The sequence below is a fragment of the Monomorium pharaonis genome, chromosome 2 (assembly GCF_013373865.1).
Source record: "Monomorium pharaonis isolate MP-MQ-018 chromosome 2, ASM1337386v2, whole genome shotgun sequence".
NCBI lineage: Eukaryota > Metazoa > Arthropoda > Insecta > Hymenoptera > Formicidae > Monomorium > Monomorium pharaonis.
This window is the reverse complement of record NC_050468.1, coordinates 4,223,501-4,251,385: the sequence shown is the minus strand read 5'-3', so window position 1 is coordinate 4,251,385 and position 27,885 is coordinate 4,223,501. Positions and strand designations below refer to the sequence as shown.

Below are 27,885 nucleotides of genomic sequence, written 5' to 3'. Positions count from 1 at the left end.
ATATATGTTATTTTAACATCATATAATATTATTTTAACACGTTATATATATTAATTTAAGATATATATGTTCAATAATAATTATTTTAGAAATGCTGAAAAATCTTTTTATAATTACATATATAGATTGTTTCAGGATCATCAACAAAAACTTTATATGTGTTCTCTAAATTTTTTGGAGTAAACTATTTTTGGTTTGCCTTAATCGCGTTGCAAGCATAGACGTAGGATATATAGACCTCGTGTTTTCTAGATTTCCTTTGTTGTGCATGGTCAAACTTTAGAAAGAGTAAGCCTCTGTTCATGGTAGTCACCTCTCTGTCTAACAACATATAGTGGGGGAATGAAGCCTTCATTGATTCGTTGCCATAGTAAATTTTTACCCCACTCTAAGTATTGATAGACAGAGAAAGATACACCATGAAAGCATGCTGTCTTCTTCTAAAGTTTGTACAGCTTTCTAGCCAAACGCGAGGTCTATATATCCTACGTCTATGGTTGCAAGTAATCTTTATAGCGCGTCAGTTGCATTTTACTCCCGAGAAAGTTAAGCCACTTGCTCGCCTATCGGCGACGCCGCGCACTAGCTGGAGGGACTTGTAGAGTAAATTCAACATTTTTTTCAGTCAATTTTAACAGATAAATGCTGTCACTGATAATAAGGAACATACCCAGATAGTACACGGACGTCCTCAGGACGTCCAGGATCCAAAATGCGCGCGAAATAGCAATTGGAATAACTTATTAAAAAAACTGTTTTTGCTCCGTTCGTATAAAATAAAATTAAAAAATTATTTAATGTCATCTTTTATAATTTTTTAGTATTGTTAATATGCCACATTGTTTCAATAAGTGTACACATTCAATCTGACTTTGAAGTCGACATTTTTATACATTTGATTTTGCAATTCATTCTAGAAATACGTACGATATTCAAAGATTTCTCACTTGCTATATTAATTTAAGATTTTTTTCAAAAATTAATATACGTCCAGAATGTCCTTGAATACTGTTTTAGGGTGTCTTGAAGACTTTCGTAGGATGTTTTGAGGATTTTTCGTAAGATGTCTTGAGGACTATCTTAGGACGTCCTGAGAACTGTCTTAGGACGCTCTGAGGACTGTTTTAGGATGTTCTGAGGACTGTCTTGGGATGTCCTGAGGACTTTTAGGGTATCATATTCTCAGAACATTCTTTGCTATCTAACATGTCTGGTATTTATACAGTCATCATATTTAAGTTTATCTTCAGACATTTTGTAGCTAATAAAACTCTTCATACAATATTTTAAGAATAACGTTTTCAGCTAGAATACATATATCCTCAGGACATCCCAGGGACGTCCTCAAGACATGAGTAGAATTTTAATTCATATTAATACTATTACAGAATCTAACATTCTAAACTTACTTTAAAAGTCAAATTTATACATAAAATATTTATATAAAATATTTACAATAATACAACTATTATATCCTGACAAGATCCCGGGACTCATTCAAGATGATCCTGAGGACATCCTGTGCTATCTGGGTATTTATTATGTAAAATTAAAAGTACGTGCACACTGTGTTATTTTTACACTTTTTTTCAGTTATTCTAATAATTTAACACTTTACTTAAATTAACACAACAGCAATATGTTAAATTAATACACAACTCTATTATAATTTAACACAAAACTTTTTACAAAAAAAAATTTTAACAAATACAAAATATTTTTTATCGTGTATATAAAATATGTGGACACCTGAAGAAAACTCATAATCAGTAAGCCTTGTCAAAATATCTAGTCGGTTGAATTACAATATAATTAATTTCTATAAAGTTTTTAAATTTATATCTTAACTATTGTTCGTTGTTAATCTTTACTTATATTTTTATTGTTTTGCATACGAGTGACATTTATATTTTTATTAATTTTAAATAAAGCAATTTCAGAGTCAAACATAGTGAATTGATTATTACTATAAAATTTTAACATTTTAAAAATATATTACTTATCTTAAATAAATAAATTTAGTCCCATTATATATTCATATAGTTGATGGTACCATTATAGATTTAAATATTAAATTTCTAAATTAATTTTTAAGTAGAAAAAAATAAAATTATATTGTAATAAAATACGTTTTATTTACTTTTATCTTGGAACTTAATATTGGAAACCTCAAAGAAATAAAGAATCCTTTCAAAAAATCTTGTTGTTTCGAAATAAAAGTAAAAAATCTTATAAAGCTGTGCCTTTTATGCTATTTTGTAACTTTTTATTTATGAGAAATAAGGAATATCCTGCGGTATTCATTTATCACACGTATTGTTCGCAGATGAGTGACTTTTATTTATAAATATGCTTCCGTTCCGTCATTCAATTATATCTAAATAATTTGTTCCATGCATTTATCATATGATTAATTTAATTTTTCATAGATAAATGTGAAATTATTTGTATTATGTAGTTATACAATAAAAAAACTTTACGATAGTTAAAACGTCTAATATTATACATTCAATTATATACATTTCAGTTTTATCAACTTGTTAATATTAACTACATTTTTTACAATTTACTATAAAAAAAGTTATTTATATTTTGATTTGACTTGATTTTTTTATTCATTTTGACTTAATTACAATTCATGTAATTAAATTCTCGCGGTCTGATTTAAGATTCAGTTCTTTTCAACATACATATATGTTAATAAATATCAACACTGCTGATAGTAAAAAAGCCAATAAATATTTTACCTAATATTTGTTCATTACATACTTTATTTTAATTGATTTTTTCCCTTCATTTCTCATCGAATGGAATTAAAAAATCGATTGTAATGCATATATAGTATAACAAGGTATTACTGCATCTTTTAATCAATCGTGATTTTGAATTGTTTAATTGGTCCAATATAGTTAATGGCTCTTTTATTATTACTGTTAAAAGTTCGAAAATTGGCAGCTGTTATATAGATTGGTCATATATGTAAATTGATATCCAGTAAATATTGGTATTATGTTTTTAGTTTGTTCTAATTGTAACTTTCACAGCATAAATTTTTACAATTTTTTAAAATTTTGAGAAATTTTTGCAAATATAAAAATCTCTTTCACATACACACACACGCACGTACGTATGCACGCACGCAACACTCATACACAAATAGTCTCAATAATATATTACACAGGACTAGAAAATTTTTTCAAAAGTTTACTCGGGCCAGAACAAATATTTCTTACGGATTTCAGGTCGCTGAAACCAAATTTGAAGTCCGTCTAACCCCATCACGTTAGGTTTTTTATTTATTTGAGAAAAACACCAATACTGAAGATAAAACACTGCTGATAGTTTTTAAATAGGTTAATAGGTTTATGGGTTCAGAGTTCGTGGGTCTAAGGTTTAAGAGTTCAAGGTTTTCACGAGTGGGTTTATGAATTCATGAGTAAACGAACAGTATTTCAGATGATTACGACCTGTTACTTGATGTTTTGTCCCTGATTTTGGTGTTTTTTTTCTTGGATAAATAAAAAACCTGACGTGATGGAGTTAAACAGGCTTCGGATTCGGTTTCAGTAAAATCCATAAGAAAATTAAAATCCATAGAAATACTTAAAATCCATAAGAAATATCTGGTCTGATCCGGGTAAACTTCAAAAAAAATTTTGTAGTCTTGTGTTATGTATAACAGAGTATAATTTAACAATACATTAATAAAGATACATATTAAGAATTGATAAAAAACGCAATATTTTTGAAAATAAGATTTTTCCACAAAAAATAAAAATCCAGAAGAAAAATTTATCATGTTTTCTAATCCCGATATTAGGTACAGATGAATATGCCACAAAGAAATATAGGATGTTTGCCTAGTGGCGCTTATAACTCACATTTCCTAAAAATCCACAAGCAATCGCGAGAAATCGATAGAAGTTACAGTGGTTTTTATCCAATAAATCGGCGACCATAAAAAGTTGATAAATACTCGCTTCGGATAAATCCAGACCTCGCCATTCCTGTAGGAGAGTTTTCAGGCTGACTTTGTTCACGTGACCGAATCTGTTGAGTAGGGTCTTCAGATAACCGGGCGTGATACCCGAGGGGTGCATAAAGGTTGAATACTCCAATCTGTCCTATAGGGACAAATACCACGGCAACTGAGATTGTTCACGATCAGTTAACAATCGATTATAGTTTGGTTACCGATAATGCACGTTGCGTTTACGTGTACATAAAACGCAACGCGGGACTGTGTAACGAATCAGTTTCACTGGCACTAGATGTACCTATCGCGTGGCATTTCCGTTAAAACGCTTCTCGTTCTCAGAAGCGCGAATTACATTGTCTTTAGTACTGTCATCTTTGTTTCTATACTGAAAGCGACATACGTACGTCGGAAATATCACGCTATAAACAAGTATTGGGTGTCAACTACGCGATAAAGCGACGTACCACAAATAAACAAAAAATTTCAATTAACAATAGTAACAATGATGTGTGCGCGCATTATTGTGAATAATAGTTGCAAATTAGATTATGCGCGCTATAAATTAATCGGTGAAATGCGCGAATGTCAAAATAGAATGTCAAGAACGAGAGAGAGAGAGAGAGAGAGAGAGAGAGAGAGAGAGAGAGAGAGAGAGAGAGAGAGAGAGAGAGAGAGAGAGAGAGAGAGAGAGAGAGGGGGGGGGGGAGAAGCGTAGTCGTGTGTGTTTCATGATGTAATTTTAACAATATGTAATTTTTGACAAATTATATTAAAATCAATTTCGCGTTTGCAAAAACATTTAATTCATTTAAATGGTATAATTTAAGTAGTATAATTTAAATAATATAATTGAGGATTTATTTAACGAATACAATTAAGCTTTTCGGCAAAAAATAATAACATCTATTAAAACTATAATTTAAGGTAAACTTCTTATTAAAATCATATATCGTCGCTTTCGAATAAAAGGGCATTAACTCAGAAGCCGTTTGAAAAGGGCATTAACTCGGAAACCGATTGGAAAAGGCGTTAATTCGGAAGCCGTTTGAAAAGGTCGTTAACTCGGAAGCCGATTGAAAAGAGCGTTAACTCGGAAGCCGATTGAAAAGGGCGTTAACTGCGAAACCGATTGAAAAAGACGTGAATTCGCCTGCTAAAGTTTTTCGCTTTAGTTTAGATTCGCAGCACTGTCGAAATAATTTTAATGCTTGATTTAAAACATAAACATATTGAAACGAAAATGAATATGCACATATAAGTAGAACACCAAAATTATTTCGGCAATGCTGTCAAAACTTAAGTTTTTCGCTTCAATTTAAATTGAAGCGAAAAATTTGAACGCGCAAGTTAACGCCTTTTTTAACCGGCTTTCGAGTTAACGCCCTTTTTAATCGGCTTCCGAATTGACGTCCTTTTCAATCGGCTTCCGAGTTAACGCCCTTTTCAACCGGTTTCCAAGTTAACGCCCTTTTTAATCGGCTTAGGAGTTAACGCCCTTTTCAAACGGCTTCTGAGTTAACGCTTTTTTATTCGGAAGCGATATGTGATTTTTTCATTCGTAACAAGTAAAAGTTAACAAAATTTATAAATTTCGCGGAACACATTTACATATATATAATATATAAATTACACACAAAAATAAAATTAAAAATAACGGCAATTGATATGATGCTATAAAGAATTTAATTAGCCATCGATATTAATGATAAGGATAATAATATTACAATTAATGATTATAACAAAAATAATTTACGCACAAAATGTTAAATGTGTAAGAATTAATATAGTTTTAATAAAATTAATACTTTCATTTAATTCTATCTCTCTTAAACATGTTTTGATGTCGCGGATTTTAACTTTTAATTACCGATGAACTGCGTTAAAGAAAAAGATCGTTTGGTCTACCAGTTTGTAACTTTTCTTTACCGCTGTTATTCTAATTAGAATTGCGCAAACTTATAATTACAGATATCCGTCAGAAGAACGCGGCTGGATGAACTCCGGAGATGAACGTACTTTACTTTGACCCGCTTTCCAAATAATATAATAATGAATATTCGCAAGGGCGATGGAATAAATCGATTGGCGCGAGAGGAATTTTTATTAATTTTTGTCTTGCATAAAATATTTTTAGAAATATTTTTCCAATAAGTTTTTCTGTTGTATACGAGTTTAAAGGAATAAATAAAAAGAAAGATTGCAAGAAGAAAAATAAAAATTCGATTAATAAAATGATAATGATAACTAATGATATAGTGCAACATGACTTTATCAATTAAAAATTGTTATTGCTTTCTCTTCTCTTTTTCTTTATTTATTAAATTATGTACCCTGTTATTAGTATTTCTTAAAAAAATAAAGTGTTTCACTTCCAAACGAGAAGTAAACTACGATTAAAATTTTCCGAGATGAAATCTTAGCGCGCAAATCTAATTTAAAAATTTTTCACGAGTTTAAAATCCTTACGTTATTTTTTTCAAAGCTGACTTTTCCTCATAACATGAAATTGCGCATGTTGCACGATGAATAATGGATCTGAGGAAAGGTAATACGAGTACAAAAGGAGATCACGGAGGTCGACTGACGTGAAAACGGCATGTTTGCACAAAAAGGAACGTACCTTCACCGGAGGCACCTCACCATTCGCCAAAGCGCGGAAATATGCGGCGGTCCATCGCAGGAGATCGTACGGCTGCGTGCGAATTGCCGCCTTCGCGTAGAGTTTCAGAATGTACGGAAACGTTGGCGGTACGTTTATCTGTTGAGCGCAGTAAATCCGCTCGGTCTGCGAATCTGACATTGTGCGTGCGCCCTCACTCATGGGGGCAAGAAAGGATGAGAGTGAAGGCTAAAGCAAGCGGAAGTGACAGAAGACGATCAGAATGAGACTCGACATGAACGATTCGATTTATTTGCACAAATCGTGCCGCCTGTCGCAACCACGCCATGTAATATTCTATTTTCTTTGAAAAACTGTCGATAAGTATATAAAAAAGCAGCAATACAAACAAAGAGCTCTACATAGTTTTGCAAAAAAATGTGAATTGTTTTCAAATCGTGAGAGATAGATAAATAGTTGATAGAATAGAGATTTCAGCGTGCATGACCTCGATACAAAAACAACGATTTTTAGAGAGATATTTATTATTTTTCAAAGAATTTATCTTCCATTCTATCTATCTATATGTATGTGTACATATATGTATATACATATATATATATGTGTGTGTGTGTGTGTGTGTGTGTGTGTGTGTGTGTGTGTGTGTGTGTGTGTGTGTGTGTGTGTGTGTGTGTGTGTGTGTGTGTGTGTGTGTGTGTGTGTGTGTGTGTGTGTGTGTGTACATGGGTCATTCCACGTCAAATTGATCACTCCCTGCCCTAAAATTGTATTGAAGTAAATGTAAAATAACTTGTAAAGTAATTTAGCTTAAAGCTTTCAGTTTTCGATGCCGTTTAGCAATTTTGAAAAATTAATTAAATATTAATTTAAATTTAAATATTATATGACAAACACTTATAATAAAATATAAAATTGCAATTAAATCAATCCAGAAGTTTTCTAGTTCTTTTTTCTTTCAAATTAGGCCAACAATATTAAACAAGTTCACAACTTGTCCTTATACTTATGTTATAATATATGTTTAAAAAAATTATCATATTTATATAATAAACGATATAAAAATAAGCTTTTTATTTTTCAAATTTAATTTTTTGGACCTATCTGCTTTTTGTAGAAGACCTTTCACACACACACACAATTATATGAAATTAAATAAATGCAAAAGACCCGTTTTTAAAAGATGACATTATTTTTGTTATAATGTATTAACAGTGACAGATTATATATTAATTGTTGAAAAGATGTCATTAAGAACTGTATATAAAAAAAGAGTTGGTGTGCCAGTTAATTCTTTATTTTAATATATTTCGATATAAAATTAATTACTTCGTTTATAAGATATTCTAATTTTTCACAATAAAATTCGTTCAATCTCAGAAATTCAACATTTTTAATTTCATGTTCATATAGAACTTTTTATAACGTTTGATCTATGAAAATACGCCATTTAAAATATTTAAATATGACACATATTTACACTCAGCATCTTTTTACCATAAAGTGGTAAAAGATTTTCTTTTATTTCAGCAATATATTATAATTGCTAGCGGAATCTAATTATAGAATTTGACAGTAGATAATGGCAGAAATTGAATAGAATCCGCGTGTGCAGACAATCTGACGACAGACTGGCATAAAACAAACCAAGCAAAAATCGCAAATTTTGTTTGATTACTATCGCCAGTCTGTTGACGTAAGATGATCAGCAAGCTTTGTTATATTTATAACGGCAATTTGCCGATATATTTTGATATTACAACAGACTCTGTGTGCAATTTGTTGCCTTTCTGCTATCAAAAATTGGCTCTGCTAAAAATCTTTACAAACTTTGTTATTTTAATGAATATACACAATTTGAAAAAGATAATGAATATACACAATTTGAAAAAGATAATGAATATACACAATTTGAAAAAGATAATGAGTTATATAATAAGCTATCCATCTTTATATGAATTTTGTGTCGTAATCCAAAGTCTCCCTATATACATACATACATATATACATACATATAAACGTTACGGAAAATTCTGAAGTCCTTTGCAGGAAATTTAATATATGCTTTTAATTGGAGTACGACTTTAAATTTTGGAAAGTTCCGAAAAGCGCAAACCTCCGATCGCGCTAAAATTTTAACCAAAGCTCACCTTTGATTAGAGAAGAAAGTCCGTAAAAGGATTTTTGGCGACAAAGTCTCGTTTGCCCCCAGTCTCCTTCAAAGTTCTTACAGTTCTTACTAAATATCTCCGAAAATATTGATTTTAGAGAAAAATGTTTGAAACAAAAAATGAAGCTCATAAAAAGCTTTACAAAAAAGGTTGTATATAGTTTTTACGTAAACCTATTATTTTGGCTGTTATGACAAAATAAGTTGCTACATGGTCATAATTTCAAATCTGACATTATAACGTGGTTAATTGGATATTCATAGTCAAATAACGACTTAAAATTGATGGGTTAGAGTTAGGAAAAAATACGGGGAGGGGATGCAGTGGGCGGAGCCCCTCCCCCGTCCACGCATTCTCTGCACAATCCTTTGCAAATTTCCACGCAAAACGAGACTCTCATTATATACGTACTCATTTGAATTTTGCGCACTTCTGCCCAGGGCCCTATCAGCGGGATGGGTGTGGGAGGGGGTTCAAAGGTCCCCCTTGCGTATGTGTGTGTGTGTATTTGTTCTCTATATCATGCATTTTCTATACCTATTTTTTACGCTAATCCTTTCCGAGATACATAATGAAAACTTTTAAAATTTTGATAAAAAAATTTTTTTTCTTTATGATAGTCAAAATAATAGGTTTACATAAAAAAAGTATATAACATTTTTTGTAGAACTTTTTAAGAGCTTTATTTTTTGTTTGAAACTTTTTCCTCTAAAATTAATATTTTCAAAGATATTTAATAAAAACTATCAAAAGGGGGCTTTGAGGGGAGCTGGAAACAAACAAGGCTTTGCCGCTAAAAATTCTTTTAGGGACTTTCTTTTCTAATCAAGGATGAGCTTTAGTTAAAATTTCAGCGCGATCAGAGGTTTGCGCTTTTCGGAACTTTCCAAAATTTAATTAGCTAAATCGATTATTCGCCTCTCATATGCACAACTTTTAATATCCACTCATTCAATTTCGGTCAATCTACTATAATTAGGTCGTATCTATCGACGTACTTATTTTTAAAACTTTATAACAAAATTTTAGAATATATTTTCAGCAGCTAGTAAGATTTCCAGTTCTTGCCTTGATAAATGGTTTTATTTTAAATGGGAACATATTTAATTCAATATAAATATAGTTCTGCAAATTGAAGCATTGATATATATATATATCACGTACAAAAATTTTAATTAAAAAATATCTACGAATAATATGTAATGTTACTTTTAAAAAATGTAAAATTCTAAAAAGATTGCGATAAGTACGTTCGCACATTTGACAAATTTATTTTAGAAATGTTTAACATAATTTCGACTAATTTCAAGATATTGGTCGAGATACGCACACATTTACGGTCGTAACCTTAATGAATATACTGTATGTCATTAATATTTTTACGAATGCGACGAAAGTTCGATTAATTACACGGAACAATAAGACCAATACGTCGATCACCTTCGACATTCTCAATGGAATACAAATGGTACCGGGCAAACAATAGAGATCGACAGCTCTTTGAAAATCGAACGTCCCCACCATCATCGATGTCCTCTACTACCATATCAAAATCAATGATTGATCTGACCTCATTCCTCCCTTTGCATTATTGCGACCCTTATTCTATTACCCGTGCGTTGGCACATTTATGTACATTTCTAGATACGGCCTTTGTCGTTTTCGTTACAGCGCATAAATGAAACATTCCTATTCATCGCACCGCTCAAGCTCCTCTGCAATGCGTTGCCTTTCAACATGTATATACATATATAAAGGGCAATTTCCTAATAAAATAACTTATTTTTTATTTTTTTTCCAGATTATATTTTGTCAACTCAATTAGTAATTTAGCAGTAATTGATAGACATTAAACAAATTAAGAATTAAAAATACAAATAAGTAATAAAGAATTCAATTTTTATTCAATTTTATTTAATAAAAACTATACTTTGAAACGATATACATATGTATTATTATATATATATTTATATACTTTATTATTGACGTCTAGGCAGATCAAATGAGGTCTAAATTACGAATTTTTGGGGGAAAAACAAAAAGGATAGAAAAAAATCACATTTATTTTAGTATAAAGATCATATGTTTCTTTATTTAATATTTAAATTTAAAAAAACAATATAAAATATGTCACACACACTATTTAAATTTTTCTAAATTATATTTTTAAGAAACAGCATTTATGATGACCGCTTTCACAGGACTTAGTAGCAAATAAAATAATATAGTTTTGTAAAGTTGAAAATAAATCTAATTGGATATAAATCTTTTGATGTACTTAAACGTTTTTTAAAATATTACATTTAAACAAAATGACAATTAGTCAAGATCGACATTATACTATGTACTTACAGCACAAAAACCCTTCGTTAAGCATTAGTTTTTATGCAAAAAGAATGTGTAAAATAGGAAATTGATTAATCAAGTTGTTTTTAAGAAATAGCGTTCACCCGTTTCAAAAACCACTTTAATAGTGAAGCCATTTTATATAACTCTTTAATAAAATTTAAATGTAATATATATATCATTAGAAAAAAATATATCTTTAAAATAGAATAAGTATAATTTATTTTCTATTTTTACTAAGACTGCAGTTAGGTCTAATTTAGATCTGTATGTTTTCTTATTAAAAAGAGATAATTTCGAGAACATTAAATGCAAGAAATATAAAATAAGTTAGAAAAATAAGTTAAAAAATTATAATAAATTAAACTTATTTTTGGAAATACTTAGGAAAGGCGAGATTAATTTTTTTCAAAAATAAAGCACCGACAAATTATAATATTGCTTATAAATTAATATCAATTAAGCGATTAAGCAATTTATTACTTTGAGAAAATTTCTACAGTATAAAATTATATCTTATTTTAAAATACTCTGTATCTATGTTTCTTCCCTATTGTTCCCGATAAATTAACACCAAGTGATTAAAAAAAAGATAAAATAAGATCAAATAAAATTCTTGTTAAAGAGTGTAAGTCTCGAAAGCAATTTTTGACATTACTTTCAAAAAACAATATCGAGAAATATCCATTCAGAAATTAAAAAATTATAATTAATTATAATTTAGAACACACAGATTATGATCAATATTTTGCAAAAAAAAAAAAAAAAAAATTGTAAGCAAATTTTCAGATTAACAGTTTGCCGCTTCCGCCTTTCAATTCACTCCCCCTCTCCTCCTCCTCCTCTCTCTCTCTCTCTCTCTCTCTCTCTCTCTCTCTCTCTCTCTCTCTCTCTCTTTCTAGATATTCGACATTTCCCTTTGGCATACATCTCAGAGAGTAATCGCTGAAATAGTTTTCAATCGATCGATCGGAGCAGCCGCGGATGTGCTGCACCACGCGTCGCGAAAATAGAGAACGCGCGCCAGCGCAATTCGCGACCGTGTTATACGTGGCGTCTATCCCCTTCCATTTTATAACAGAGGCTCCGACTTCGAATATGGGGTTTCAAACGGAAGCAATTTTGTCGTCCTTCGGGAATGGCCTTGGCATGACTGCCGCTGGGACATCGATGTCCCGCCGCATCAATCGTCCATTGAATAAAACTTGGGTGCGGGCTGCAGGCATAGGGAGTAATAAGCGTCGTAAAACTCATAAAAATTGAAGCCGCAGCCGCATGTATCGCCCTTAATGTATGTTGCCATTATCAAATAAAAAGATGCAGCCATACTACCGGACAGTTATTAATTGAAAGAGATTAATAGTTCAAATGTAACGTTTGCTCTTTTTCTTCTTGCTGCGAAACGTTTCGCGTCGAGTAGAGATCAAATCAGACGTCAGTGAACAGCAAAATTACGTATTAATTGTGACAATGAGAGAAATGCGCATGAGAGACTTGCGAGTAGTGTTGGATGAATTATTAGGATGGCTTTTAATGAACGTTTTAATTGTATTATTGTTCTACTAAGCATTAAGCGGAAAATGAATGTTCCGCTTGCCCACTTGCGGGTAAATATTGAAATTTTGCAAAGAATTTACATATATTCGTATATTCACAGATCTAGAAAATATTTCCATATACCTAATAGAAATAATTTTAATATTACGTAAAGAACAAAAAATAAAAACTTGATAAATGAAAACATTTAAGACATTTTACAGTTGTTCAGGTGTTTTTGATAACACTAAGCAACAAAAAATTGATTTGTTTGACATTTAAAGACTGTTAAAGTGACGCAATAAAAACTTTTCGTACGATGACTTTTTATTCCCATGACAACACGCTACAGTGAAAAAAGTCTTGTTGAATTAGTTTAATAATTTCATATTTTGGTGAAAATTATCAGATTTGCAATTAACCCATTAACATCCAAAGACACAATTTTTCGTTCGTTTTTGAGCTTCATTCTTAATAGGAAAAATGGGAAATGTTTTGACCAAAACCATATATCTTACTTATAGTCGAGCAACAAAATCGAGTGTTGCAAATATTGAAAGGGCATTATCCACAGAAAATTTTAAGACCACAATCATTCGAATAATAAAATCTTTCTACCTAATGTTCGTCAAAATGGTATTTAAACAAATTTGTTTTTCCGAAATTTGTTAATGCTGTCTTGGAGCAACAAAAAAGCTACAAATTCTAGCGTAATCGATTTTTTAATTGTGATACTACATTAGTTTTCTCTTGTGGTGAGGCCAGAACCTTTGTCAAGCTGGCCCCAGTACATAAAAAAAATATATTCAGAGTGTTCAAATAAAAAAATGCGTATATCAAAATTTGTTGCTATTTTGTTGCTCTAAGATAGCGCAAAAACATTTTAGAAAAGCAACATTTTTTTAAGAGATACCTGTATACCAATATTTACAATTAGTAGATATGGGTATCTTAAACAATGTTATAATTCCGAAATGTTTTTGCGCTATCTTAGAGCAATAAAAAAGCAACAAATTTTGGTGTATTTATTTTTTCGATTTGAGTACTCCAAATACATTTTTTTATTATAGGAGGGAGCTAGCTTGATGGCAAACTAGCTCCCCCCCCCTCCTTTCAAATGTTGTTTCCTGCCAAACGATTTGAGCAACAACATTCGGAATAGGGCAACAAATTAGCAATAAAAGAGTACTAAATTTTTATATATGTGCGGATTTTTTTGCGTTGATGGGAGGGCTAACTTGATAGGGATGGTATCTGTTTAGCCATTATTCTATTAAATATTTTGCCGATTAAAATTGTTGCATATTTACGGAAATATACTAACAGAATTAATAATAAAAATATATATTTTTTTCATTTACAATCTGCCGATAAACATAAGCTATTGTCAACATTTGCAGAAAAGATTATGTTATTAAGTATATTAGTAAAGTATATATCATTTCTTTTGGTTTACAATATCTCAACTCTCAGTAGTCTGATTTTGATGGATTTTAAAAAATTTTTGGAAGGCTTGCCACTATCAAATTAATCTCTGCAAAATATATCAACTAACAATTAACAAAATAGCAGTTGTTATTGATATAAAAGTCTGACTAAAAAATTGAGTTTTTTTGTTTAAATGACAACGACTTTTCAAACAATGCTAAAAGCGATAGAAGCTATCTTCTTCTTTAACTTGCTTTCGTGAGTTTTCTCTCTCCGTGCAAATAATTACCGGACAAGTTGGTCGGTCGAGTAGCGTGGCAACTGTGTTCGCATATAGGGTAGTTTCGGTACCTTAGGACACTTGTGGCAACGCTCCTTGGTGCATCTGATACCAACAATAAATAGGCGGCAAGCGTAATGCATACATTATAACAGTCCCACGAAGCAAAACAACGCAACTTTAGTAACTAATATTGAAAGGAAAATACAGAAACAAAAGTCTTTTTCGCTATCAGTGGATAAAAAATGATCTTTTTCTCACGTGTCACTTTACACAAAAAAACAATAAGTATTTCGCCGCACAGGTAACAAAAAATATTGTATGCGACATGTGCGGATCGGCTATTGCCCGTGCGGGTGGACATATTCCACACTTACGATCAATTAGTCGATTTACCGCACTAGTTGCATAAATATCTATTCTTTAAATATAATACATTCAAAGTATAGTATATTAAAAAATCTCACTAAGGCAATATTATAAAATTCTTCTAATATCTTAATAATTTTATATTATCAGAGTCTTATATTTCGCGTAAAATTAAGGCATCCTTGAATGATTTGTTTTAGGACCTAATAAATTAAACATTATAACATTAAAACTTACATTTTTTAAATAATACAATCTTATTAATATTCTATAAGGCTTCGATTTATTAATGATAAAGTATCCCTGTTTATAGCTTATATTATTCTTAACAAGGTCAATAGTTTTATTATTTTAATCTTAACAGTTTTCTACACGGCTAGTTGTAAGGGCCTGGATTTTAATTTCTTAATTGTAGCAAACATATATTACTGCAAGCAAGATGAATAAATAGAGTCATTTGCGTAATTAATTTTGGTTAATATTCGTTAAGAACTGAAAGATGGAGAGCATTATAACCAATGAAATAATTAGTTATAAATTCCATTGGTTAGACAATGAGTATGCTTATTAGAATTTGTTTATTATATTTTGTGATATAAGCCATATTTATTAGTATCATAAATTAATGATATTTCGGAATAACTGTCCAGCTAAGTAACCACGAAAGATTTAATTTTACATAATAATTCAAATAATACCATTGATGCAAAGATTTGTGCCCGTGCAATTAGCAAAAATTGGTTTATAAATTGGTTAGGATGTCGGTTATCATAGCTGAGAGATTATAATAACAAAAGCGGCTAAATCATCCGCTAGTGACACTAGTAGTACCTAACCTGGTATGGTGAAACATTGTCTTTTCGGTGCACAGATTTTATCCATGAACGACAGCCACAAAATCTTAGGCCTGGTCTACAATGGATGTCGTAAGTCGTATCGTAAGAAATGTAACCAATCATGTTCGCTTTTCTTCTCTCTTTCTTCTCTAAGATCAACTATGATTGGCTAGATTTCTTACGACACGACTTACAACATCCATTGTAGACTAGGCCTTAATGAATACCATCATCGTAAAACGCATTTGTATAGCAAATTCTATAACATTGGCGTAACTGGAATTTTTCTACATTAATGTTTTGCTGTATGCGTGTCCGATTTTTAATTCTATATATGTATTAAACTACTATTATCAATCTTGTAGCAATAGCAAATAAAATTTTAATTTATTCTAAATACAATTAAACCTACAACTAGAGATACTATAACAGAGGCCGGTATTCATAGTCAAATCTTATTTCAAGATCGTCTCAAGCAATGTCTTAAGATGCTAATACGGCTCTGTGATTGGTTGATGGCATCTTAAGACAGTACTTAAGATGATCTTAAATATAAGATCCGACTATGAATACCGGCCAGAGATTCGCCAATGTGCCGTCTTGGGGTAAAACCGGATATCGGATATGACGTTTTCGATGGCGGTTTATTTTGATTGTGCAAGAATACAATATATATATATTTTTATTTGTAGTTATTGATATTTAATAATCGTAAACAAAATAAATATTAAAACACAATATATTTAAAAAAAAGATTTAGGCATATTTCATTAATTTTCCCATGTAAGGTTAAGTAATATAAATTGATTATTAAGAAATTATATATTATTATATATAAATACATATTATGTTTATATACACATTATATATTATAAATATAATTTAAGCATTGTATTTAGACTCGTAGAAAAATATGTGCAACCTCAGGTTTCTCTGATTTTATATTCTATTTGGTAGACACGTAGACACTCTGTTTTCTTTTGACAGGTGACAGGTTAGGTCGGCTAGGCTTTCTCTGTCAGTTATATCTATCTTTCTCTCTCATACTTCCGGTTATACCCCAAGCGACGGGAGCCAATCAGAAATCGTTAACGCATTGGCGAATCTCTGTTATAGTATCTCTACCTACAACTAACTCTTCATTAACTCATTAAGACCCAAGCGGACAGATTTCTGTAACTTTTTTTAGCGATATTTTACACTATGAATTTTTTACACTATTAATCCTCAAAAAATTTTACACCAACTTTTTTTTATGTAAAATTTTCTAAAATTTCAATATCCGTCGTCAGAATTTTTTAAAAATGCGATCTGGACAAGTTATGTTAATTTATTTGTAAAAAAGCAGAATTTTTTCACTAAAATTTTTTTTAAATTAATATTTACACATGAAAAACGGATGGACATATTTCTGAGAAGTGAAAATCTTGCGTCCATGGACCATGGACTTTCAAATGAACATGAGTATATTTCAATTCAAGATGGTGACATCCAATATGGCAGTTGAAGAGGAAAAAACTATGAAATCTTTGATTTCTCTATATGTAAATATTTCTTTCAATCGCTTTATCATCTAAAATGGTTTTGAAAAGTTTTTTGGGGTCGCTGATTGCGATTCCGTTATCAGACATGTCAAATTTAAAATGGCGGATTCAATATGGCGGTTGAAAATGTTTGAAGTCAATTAAATTTACTGAAAATCACTATGTGGGGGTTTTTGGAGTTGTCAATTAGGAATTTGATATCAAAATATTCGAACTCAAAATGACGGATCCAATGTGGCGGCAAAAAGTATTCAAAATCTCTCAAATTCGTTGAAAATTATTCTATGAAGGTTTTTGGGGTGTTGATTACGTATCTACTATCAAAATTGTCAATTTGTGAACGCCAAATTATCATAAATGAAATAGTTAAAATCACTCAAATTTTATTTGTGACGCTTAGCGGCGTAGTAGGGGAGCCGCGTTTGCATGTGGCAATGTATATGACAGTGCATGTAAAAAGGAAAGGCGTCGTATCAAGAGGCAACTTATTGAGAATATACTGTAATACATGAATAATGTATAAATACAGTGAAAAACTAATTGATAATTCTGTATTCATATGGATACCAAATCATTTTTATTTACATTGAGGCCCTAATATAATTTGCATTTTTTCGAAGGAGTATGTTATCTACATCGTAAAGAGAATGTATTGCAGTAGATAGATTCAGAGATATAAGTCAGATCATTTTTTAAGTTGATAAAATTTAAGTGATTTTGACTATTTCATTCATGATAGTAAATTTGACGTTCACAAATCGACAATTCTGATGGCAGATACGTAATCAGCCAAACCCCCCGCAGAATAATTTTCAACAAATTTGAAAGATTTAGAAAATTTTTTGCCGCCATATTAAATCCGCCATCTTGAGTTCGAATATTTTTATATCAAATTCGTAATCGGCGACCCCAAAAACCCCCACATAGTGATTTTCAGTAAATTTGATTGACTTCAAACATTTTCAACCGCCATATTAGATCCGCCATCTTAAATTTGACATGTCTGATAACGGAATTGCAATCAGCGACCCTAAAAAACCTTTGAAAACCAATTTGGATGTAAAACGATTGAAGGAATATTTACATACGGAGAAATCGAAGATTTTATAGTTTTTCCCTATTTTAACCGCTATATTGGATGTTACCATCTTGAATTGAAATATACTCACGTCCATTTGAAAGTCCATGGTCCAAGATTTTCACTTCTCAGAGATATGTCCATTTGTTTTCTATGTGTAAATATTGATTAAAAAAAAAAAAAAAAATTTTTAGTGAAAAATCAATTTTTTTGCAAATAAATTAACATAACTTGTCCAGATCGCATTTTTGAAAAACGGATATTGAAATTAAAAAAATTTTACATCAGGAAAAGTTAGTGTAAAATTTTTTGAAGATTAGATTCATAGTGTAAAGTACCGCTGAAAAAAGTTACAGAAAACTGTCCGCTTGGGCCTTAATGAGTTAACAATTACCTAGTAAATTAAACAAAGAAAAAAAAATACAAAAATCGATAACAATATATAATTTTTTACAATTTTGATTTGTCACATCTTGTATTTTAAAAATGTATTTTAATTTTGAAATCAGTTTGACAACTTGTGAATATGAAGTTTTAATATATCATATTTAAAGAAAAATTTTTACTACATTTTACACAAAATTAGTCCAATTTTGAACCATTATATTAAGTCAACTGTTATGAATATTAAAAGTTTAACTTCAGATTTGGATTTAATAATTCAAAATACTACTATTAGATAAAGTTACAAAGAGATAAAAGAAAATGAAATTAAAAAATTATTTTGTTTATTTTTGAAAGTTTATAAAGTTAAATTCTGTAATCTTTCCATTGCCTCTGTATGTCTCTTTCTCTATCAAAATATATCTAATCTAAAATCTAATTTGAAAAAGGAAAATAAGTGAAGTGATTAAATGTGAAAATAAACACAAAGAGAATTTTCTCTTAAAATTTACCCTCAAAATTTGGTGTTACGGCCAGCCTTATGGGTTTTTAACTCTTTTACTTGGTAGAAGGGATATTTCAGGGAGAACAGGTAAGGCAGGGAAGAACGTAACAAAACGTGTAGAATTCCCGTAGACACACGGATTAAGAGAGGGTAGGTGCCTCGGGTCAAACGCACTTTTCATGACTCAAAAATATAGGTCAACGTGCCGATAGGCCCGCTATAATCCGTTTCGAGTCGTACGTTCGTCCAAGTTTCGAGTCAACGAATTAAATCGCTTTAACTCGGGATCGGACCAGATGTAGTCATTGTTCAGGAGGGACGAGGTCGTTGAAACTTAAATGAATGATGAAGTTTTACATAAAATTAACAAAAGTATTTATTCTAATAAACAATAAAAATGAAAATAAGAAGAAAATACAAATATACGCTGAAGTCGTGATTTGACAATTTTGTAATAACGGTATAATCGAATTTAAGACGCATAGCAAGTCTGAATATAGTTGTACAAATATTAAATAAGTATGTGGTGAGAAAGGGAAACAAAGATTTTTGTTTTTAAATTCTATAGTTATAACGATAAACGCGGAGCAAAGAAATAGTCGAGGGGTTTACTAAATGGTTTCATGAGGAAAACAGAGATACTTGAAATGGTAAGAGGATAAGGAATAGCGCGGGAGAGAGTGGAGGTGGAATGTCTTCGGGAACTTATGGGAGAGTAACTTGAAGAAGGAGAAGGTAAACTAGAAAACGAATATGTCGGGAATATCTGAGGAACATGTTCATGTTCTTCAGTAATTGGAGGCAAAGCGGAGGGTCGAGGAACACTAAGTTCTTTGAAGGGGGTAAAAGGAGAGGAAGGTCGAGGAATGCTAAGTTCTTTGAAGGGGGTAGGAGGAGAGGAAGGTCGAGGAACACTAAGTTCTTCGAAGGGGGTAAGAGGAGAGGAAGGTCGAGGAACACTAAGTTCTTTGAAGGTGGTAGCTGGAGAGGAGGGTCGAGAAACACTAAGTGGGAATTATTTATAAAATAATAGAAACGTGTCTTAAAAAATTAAAACGGAAGAGAGCAGATGAGTAACGTAAAAACAAAAGAAATTATGATTGTGGGACTTACTCATTGCTAGTTCTCAAGCAAATGTGTCGGAATCAAAGGGATTTCTTGACCGGATGGAACGGCACTAAAGTTTACTCGCGCACTGATTCTACATGATTATTTCTTTTACTAACTACATTTTCTCGTTACCGATTACTGACTACTCAGGTGAAAAACTTTTACTCATTACTGATTACTGAATACAGACTAACAACTGACTATTAACTAACTCTTAACTAACTTTTTTCATTATTGATTACTAACTGGGATGAAAAACTAAACTACTACTGTTAACTGACTTATTACTGTTAACTAACTTACTAACTGGTTCTCTTCAAGATTTGGTATTATATATACAGAGTCTTACAGGGGGAGGATCCAGATGTAGGTGGTTCAAATATTCTAATTGGTAGGACTCTTTTTTAGGATTGTGTGATGGGTGAATTCTAAGTTTTCTTATTGGAGAAATAGTTTTTCTTTTTTGCCCAGTCATACGTTGAGTAATCTGTCAAAAGTTTCTGTTTCCTCCTACATTCCTTTAATTTTATCGTAAGGATCCGACGTATCGCGTAGGTTATCTTCCCTTTGGGTTTAAAAGATTGGGTATAAATAATTCTTTATCGTACTAGATGTGTGTGACGGTATTGTTTGCAGATAGAGGAAACGGTTATTTATTTTTTGCTAATGTTTGGATTCTTTATTACTTATTTTTTGTGAAGAAACGTGAAACTTTGCTTCGAGTTTGTTTTTTGTATTTCTATCTTCAAAATTTATTGTTTGTTGACTCAATATTCAAAAAGAGTTGAAATTATCAACTTGGTTGTTTCCATGTTTGTCATCACGTTTCTAACAGACTAATCCTAGACGCACAAAAAATTATCGGAGACTGTTGGAACGGAATTTCTTTTGTAAGTTATTTGTTTCTCTAACGAAGGGAAATCGTGGAGTCTGCCGGACGTAACATTGGTAATTGTGGGATAATGTGTGACCTCGAGAAATTTTACTATATTACTTTTTAGTAAAATGTAGTAAAAATATAGTAAAATTTACTATACGATTAGTAACATTTACTAAAAGTATACTAAATTTTACTAAAAAGTGTAGTAAAATTCCTTGAGGTCACACATTGCCACCACAATTACCAAATTTTGAGGGTAAATTTTAAGGGAAAATTCTCTCCGTGCATAACTTTAATCGTCCTACATTCTTATTCAACACGTTGATATATATTTATGAATGATATAAAAAAGTAAAATATATAAACATTTCTTGAACACTTCAGATTATATAATATACAAATTCAGATTATAGAAATAATAACGAAGGGACTGCATAATGTTGTGTGATAAAACCAAACTTTCCGTTTCGTTGTGATAATATTCGCGCCAAGCACGATGTCGTTTGATCACGTTCGTCAAACACAATCTTGGCATGTTTGACTAAATTAAACTCCCTGCGATTTGAGTGAAACGCAAAGCGGGCTTGATGTCGTTAACGTAGATTAAAACGCTGGCTCATTAGGCACGTCGTTCGGTGGACGTGGAACAGCACCGTAGGCCGCGACCGTGAGCGGGTTGAATACTGTACGAGGCGGTAGCTAGTATAAGGTAACATATAATATATGTCTACCGCTCGCGGTAGTTACGTGACCTGGGAACAAAAATAGATGCTCGCGCCCATTTTCCGTCACGCCGCTCGTGCAGCTTATCGCGCACGTTCCACAGCCGAAGTAATTCCGCGTCTTGGGATAAGGAAAAGCATACGATGGGTTCAACAGCCTTCCCGGTCGGTTGTGACGCGACTTCTACGTCGTACCAGAACTTTCGAAAAAGAGATCCACTTTATGGAAACGCGTGCGATATATATCTGCCGCAACAGCCAGAAATATGATGTGCAAAAATTACATGCCTCTCTTCCCACGGAAGTTCTCACCGAGGATTCTCGCAGAAGTATAAAAATATAACAATGAAAAAAATTAACTTTGTTAATGCCGTTTTCTATCACCTCGTAAAACGTTTTTTGATTGTTTCTTAATAAGTGCTCTCGGCGCTGGTAAAATTCATGTCTAAAAATCTTGATCTCGCCTTTTAATATCGCTAAAGTTTAAAAGTCTTAAGTATTCATGGAATAAAATTTATATAGTAAAAAATTAAAATTTTAGACTGCAAAGTATGTGAATATCCACAAATTGAACAACGATTAGGTAAAATATTCGTTCTTTCAAAAAATATTTTTTGACGTTATAAATTGCTGAAAAATTTTACTGTTTGAAAAGAATTTATCTTTTAATAATGTATACATATATATGATGTAATTGTGGTAAGTAAAAAAGGTTAATAAATTATGTTTTTTCAATTTTAGAACGTAAGCATTTTATTGTGATTGATTTTAATTCTTTACAAAACCATCGTGAGTTAAATCGATTTTTAATCTAATAAGTATAATGTGATCATGTGTTACGATCTATGTAAAATAATTATAGGGAGTTAATATTATTAGAGAGAGTGTAAGAAACTAATGATTATTTTACGATATATAAGTATGGAATACTAATAAAGGATAGAATGTAGCAAAATACAAGCTGCTTAACCCTTGTATTCTTTGTTTAGCTTAATATTTTATGTATCTCACTTATTTGGAATATACAACATTTTAGCACACAAGATTTATGTCATAGTATAAGCGCTTTGTAATTGGAAGGCAACACTTGCGTCTATGTAGAAAAACAGACTGTACATATCTGTTATCTACATGTATTAATCGATCTCTTCAAGATTGCATTATTACTTAGTATATATATATATATATTTTTTATTTCTGAATCAACTTTGTCAGCGCATATATTTTATAAGTTATTATATTATTTTACATATCTTACTTATAATTATTTCTTATATAATTATTTTACATATTTTACTTATAATTATATTATATTGTTTTACATATCTTACTTATAATTATTTATAAATCTACCATATATTTCACACGCATGACTGACCGTATATCTCATCCCTGAAATATATGAAAATAAAGTATAAGGGGCATAAAGTTTTCTAAAGTTTCTTTTTTAAAAATATAAGAAAATACACATTTCGTATTTTTAATTTTTTCTAATAGAAGAGAAGGTAGTAATATGGTCATCCATTTGCATTTTATCACTTTGTTTATTAACAAAGTTATTGTATAAAAATATTGTAGAAATATGAAATGTGTGTGAAATATTGATTATTATCAATATTTTGAATCGAAAGCTCACAATTATATTCATCAAAGTGTGTTGTTCATTAAATCTTAAATTCAAAATTATGAAATACTTACTGTATTATATATTATTTATAAAAATGTAACGACACTGGATAATGGGCCGAAGAGAAACAGGGAGGGTAATATGGTCACAAAAATAGATGTAAAAAATTGGTTTTGTTTAAAAAAAAAGATATTTTGTTAGAAAATTATATATTTATGTAAAATAAATTGTTATATTAAAACAGATAATTTTTTAAATTTATAATTAACGAGAGTTAGTAAATAAAAATAACCTTACATTGAAAGAATAAATTGTTTAATATTTAATGAACAACAAGGATGCTAGCGAGCGTTGCCAACGTGTGTTAAGTAAAACGCACCCAAAATATATTGTGCTGTAATTACAGAAAAAAATAAAGTATTGCAAAATACATACATTTACACATAACCTCTTCCTTCTGCCGCAAAACATATTCTATGTATACTGACTAAATGGTTAACACCTTAGAACATATATGTATATCTGGAAGGAGAATAAAGGATCGAGCCTGTGTTCAAATTGAGGGTGAGAGAGAAACACGTTTTAATGAAAGAGAAAGGTAGATTTTAACCTTAGTCCGCAATGCGCAAGTGCAAGTTAAATAGCATTATTATTGTTTGTAGGAGATTATAGGAGTTATGATATATGAAAAATACCTCGATGACATTGATACTGATCACAAAGAATATTAAAAATGTATTGGTCATAAAAACGTTTCAAACTGTTTACCATTCAGTTTTTAATACTAAAATGACCGAACATAGGGTAGATATCCCAATTACTGCCAGTGTCCCAATAACTACCGTTTTATTTATTGTACTTGATAAAAAATAAATTTGTAAACAAACATGTTAAACAAAAAATTCATTATTAAATTAATACTTTAATTTATATAAAAACAAACAAACAAAACATATTTGTTTAAACATAATTGTTCGGTTTTATATCAAAAGTGCGATTATGTAAGTAAGAGGCAATGCAAAAGTCATATTAAAGAAAGGGCAATAATTTTATTATATAACTTACATTGATCATGACTAATACATTTTTAATATTTTTTGTGATCAGTATCAATGTCATCAATGTATTTTTTATATCATAACTCCTAATCTCCTACAAACAATTATAATGCTATTTAACTCGTACTTGCGCATTGCGGACTAAGGTTAAAATCTACCTTTTTCTTTCATTAAAATGAATTAATGAGATATATAAGAATCATTTTAATGAAATAATATATGAAATAGGTGATATTTTATGTTAAATTATTATAATTAATGCTGACAGCAATAGGGACAATATTTTTTGGTTTGTCCGTTAAACTGCCGTCAGTGTTCGGGACAAGAAACGTGTTACAAGTACGTATAACTGACATCTACGAGACTATGAAAGGAACTGGCAGTTATCTGGTCACAATGAAAGAGACTAGCAGTTATTGGGTGTCAGTAATACGAAATCGGCTGTCAATCATGGGGACATCGCAGATTTCTGTATATTTTTACTTGTTATTAATTGTGTATTTATATTTAAAGCATAATAATTTTTTAATGATAATAGAGTTATTAAGTAATATTATAATTAAAAGTGAAACATTTTTTAGCTTCAGCAATGTCCAAAATTTAATAAAGTTCGGCTATAAGCTTAAGGTGGCAGTAATTAGGATATTTATCCTATCATGGAACAAGATGCTTCAAATAATCACAAGACTGAATTAATACGAACTATTACTAAAATTTATATAAATTTGCGTTTATTCCGCGAAGAAAAAAGTGCAAGTGATATAAAACACAAAGAATTTATTAGACAAAAATGTTCAAAATTAATACACTTTAAGTATCAGTAATTAACATATCTCAAATATTATTTGTTATTTTACTTATCAAAAAAGTTTAAAATAAAGTTTATTATTATTTATAAATTAAGTTTATTATTATTTATCGTAGTACGTACATTAATTATCATCTTTTTGATCATTGTCTATTGTATCTCAATTAAAAATCACATTTCAATTTTCGTGACGTCATCCGCATTTGCGCATTGCGAGCAAAGGTTATAATCTACCTTTTTCTCTCGCACCCAACTTGGACACAAATCTTTTCCACGGGAACCATAGGCTCAGGGTTGGAAAGGGGTACCATACCTTATGTATCTTACATAGGTATCGTACGTATAATACTAGGGTATGAGACCACCTTAATTTCACACATATGTATCATTCCTTTCTGGTAAGTAATAATTAGAATTAGGTGCAATTATTAAATTCTTTAAATATATTGATTCAACAATTTTAAATAATATATTGCAACCCAGAAAGAATTTTGCAAGTGCTATATTATCGATATTCGATTGAGCTGATGAATTATTTTCTGCAGGTTCATATTGCTCATATATGAGAAAAAATTTATAAAAACATATTTTGATATAAAAGACGTTTATTTTTATAATTATATTAGTGGGTATACATAATATTTTTATTTAATAAAATAATAAATACAACAAAACAAAAATTACAAAACAATAGAAATTAAGAATTTTATTAATTTAGGATATAAATAATATATATGCTTTGCTTAAAACTTTTAACTATAGATATACTTTTTTTTCATTCAAATAATTTGAAGTTTAATTTAAAAAATGTCAATATATATGTAATTAAATATTAAAAATAAATCCATTCAAAAATACGGCATAATTAAATTGGCCTACACATACTTTAAATTCGCGATAAAAGTAAAAAAAATTTTAGATAATAATTTTTTATTTTTATAATTGCAGACTGCATTTTTAACATTAAAACCGATACGCAGAATATGTTAAATAGAATAATTTAAGGTTAGAGTTTATGTTATAGTATCTTAAATAGTTTAATACATATCCTACGTATGATACGCAATCATACGTATCATGCGTATGAAACTTCTGAAATGTGTATCAAACTCAATCCTGCATAAGCTATCCCCTTCCATGTATATGTTCTAAGGTTAACACCAAACGACAATCGATTTATCAAGGAATTATCTCGATATTGAAATCTCGAAAGTAATCATATTACCAGCACGCTTAGATGGCTATATTAGCAAAATCTTATATTATTGTTTAATATTGCATAACTTGGAATATGTACAAATAAGCCAAATAAAGAGTTAAATAACAAAAAAAGTATTCAAGTGTATATATTGTTGCGCCCGCTAGATCAGCCAGGACAGCTGACCGATCGATGTATTGATTTTTGGAGGAGAGCGTGTCAGCTGTTTAGAGCTTGACAACACAAGCAAACAACAAGTGGAATTTCGGTCTCGCGCTTAGACGGACGTTTTTGAGTAAAACGCTTGTATTTCTTACTAATAAAGTCTTTTATATTACTCGAAGTGTGGTGTGTGGGTGTTACTTATTTACGTCGCGTTCGCGCGTAACAATACATTTGGATGATAATGCGTTTAAGTTTAAAAAAAAGAGGAAATATGTGTAATTAAATGTACTTCAAAATTTTTTCGAAATTCTAAAGAACGTAAAAATGTTCTATAACAAATGTTGACTGTTGCGCTTTGTCATATTAGCAGCATTATATAACATTAGGCTAATAAACAAATGATACCATAAATGATTATTAAAATTCATCAGTTAATAACGGAGATAATATGGGTAGCCATATTATTTACACTGGCCATTTTACCACTTTCTTCTTTAGTAAATTAGTATAAATACTTTATAGGTATAATTCATTCTCCTTAAACATAATAAATAGTACTTGATAAATTATTTCGACTTATTTCGATAGTCATATATATTGAAGTTACCTTATTATTTTCCGATAAGCTTAGGTCGTCACGTTTCCGATAACTTTAGCAATTTAATGATAGATATAAGTGTCGATATAATTTCAGCATCGTAAAGATGACCGCCGAAAGTACTTTTAATACCGCGAAAAGATGTCAAAAATTAGAAGCAGTTATAATTAATCGTTCCTAAAATATTCCTAGAAATAAGCTAACGAAGTAAAACCAAAATTAATTCAGCTAATTTAATATTTTTTAATAAGACACTATTATTGTAAAAAGTTCTTTGAAATTTTTTCTAATTTGGTTCCATGCAGAATTCAGCTAAGCTGTAATTTATTTCTTCTCGCAATACGATACGAGCGGAAATTCCAGAAGTGAATTATTTAATTATACCACGTCAATGTGATAGAAGAGCAACAAATCAGACAACTCAGATAAGTTAAGAAGCAAGTATAACTAAATGGTAACGAGAAACGAATTAAACATTTTAACGAAAATGCACACATACTCGTAGTTACGTGAGCGTGAAACGCAAGCTTATAATCCTAGTTGAAGGTAATACAGTAAAAGACAAAATGTCTTCAAGGTAGACAAGTAGAGAGCTTGAAGCGATTTAATATCCTTCAGTATCACAATTCGTACACGTATTATGTAT

The 27,885-nt window shown here is 30.5% G+C and overlaps 1 protein-coding gene across 2 annotated transcripts in view; it reads right to left on the bottom strand.

Moving 5' to 3' along the window:
* The window catches only part of LOC105833146 (transmembrane protein 132E), a 301,760-nt gene that overhangs the window by 116,562 nt on the left and 157,313 nt on the right, over positions 1-27,885 (bottom strand). The gene's annotated exons all lie outside the window — the stretch shown is intronic.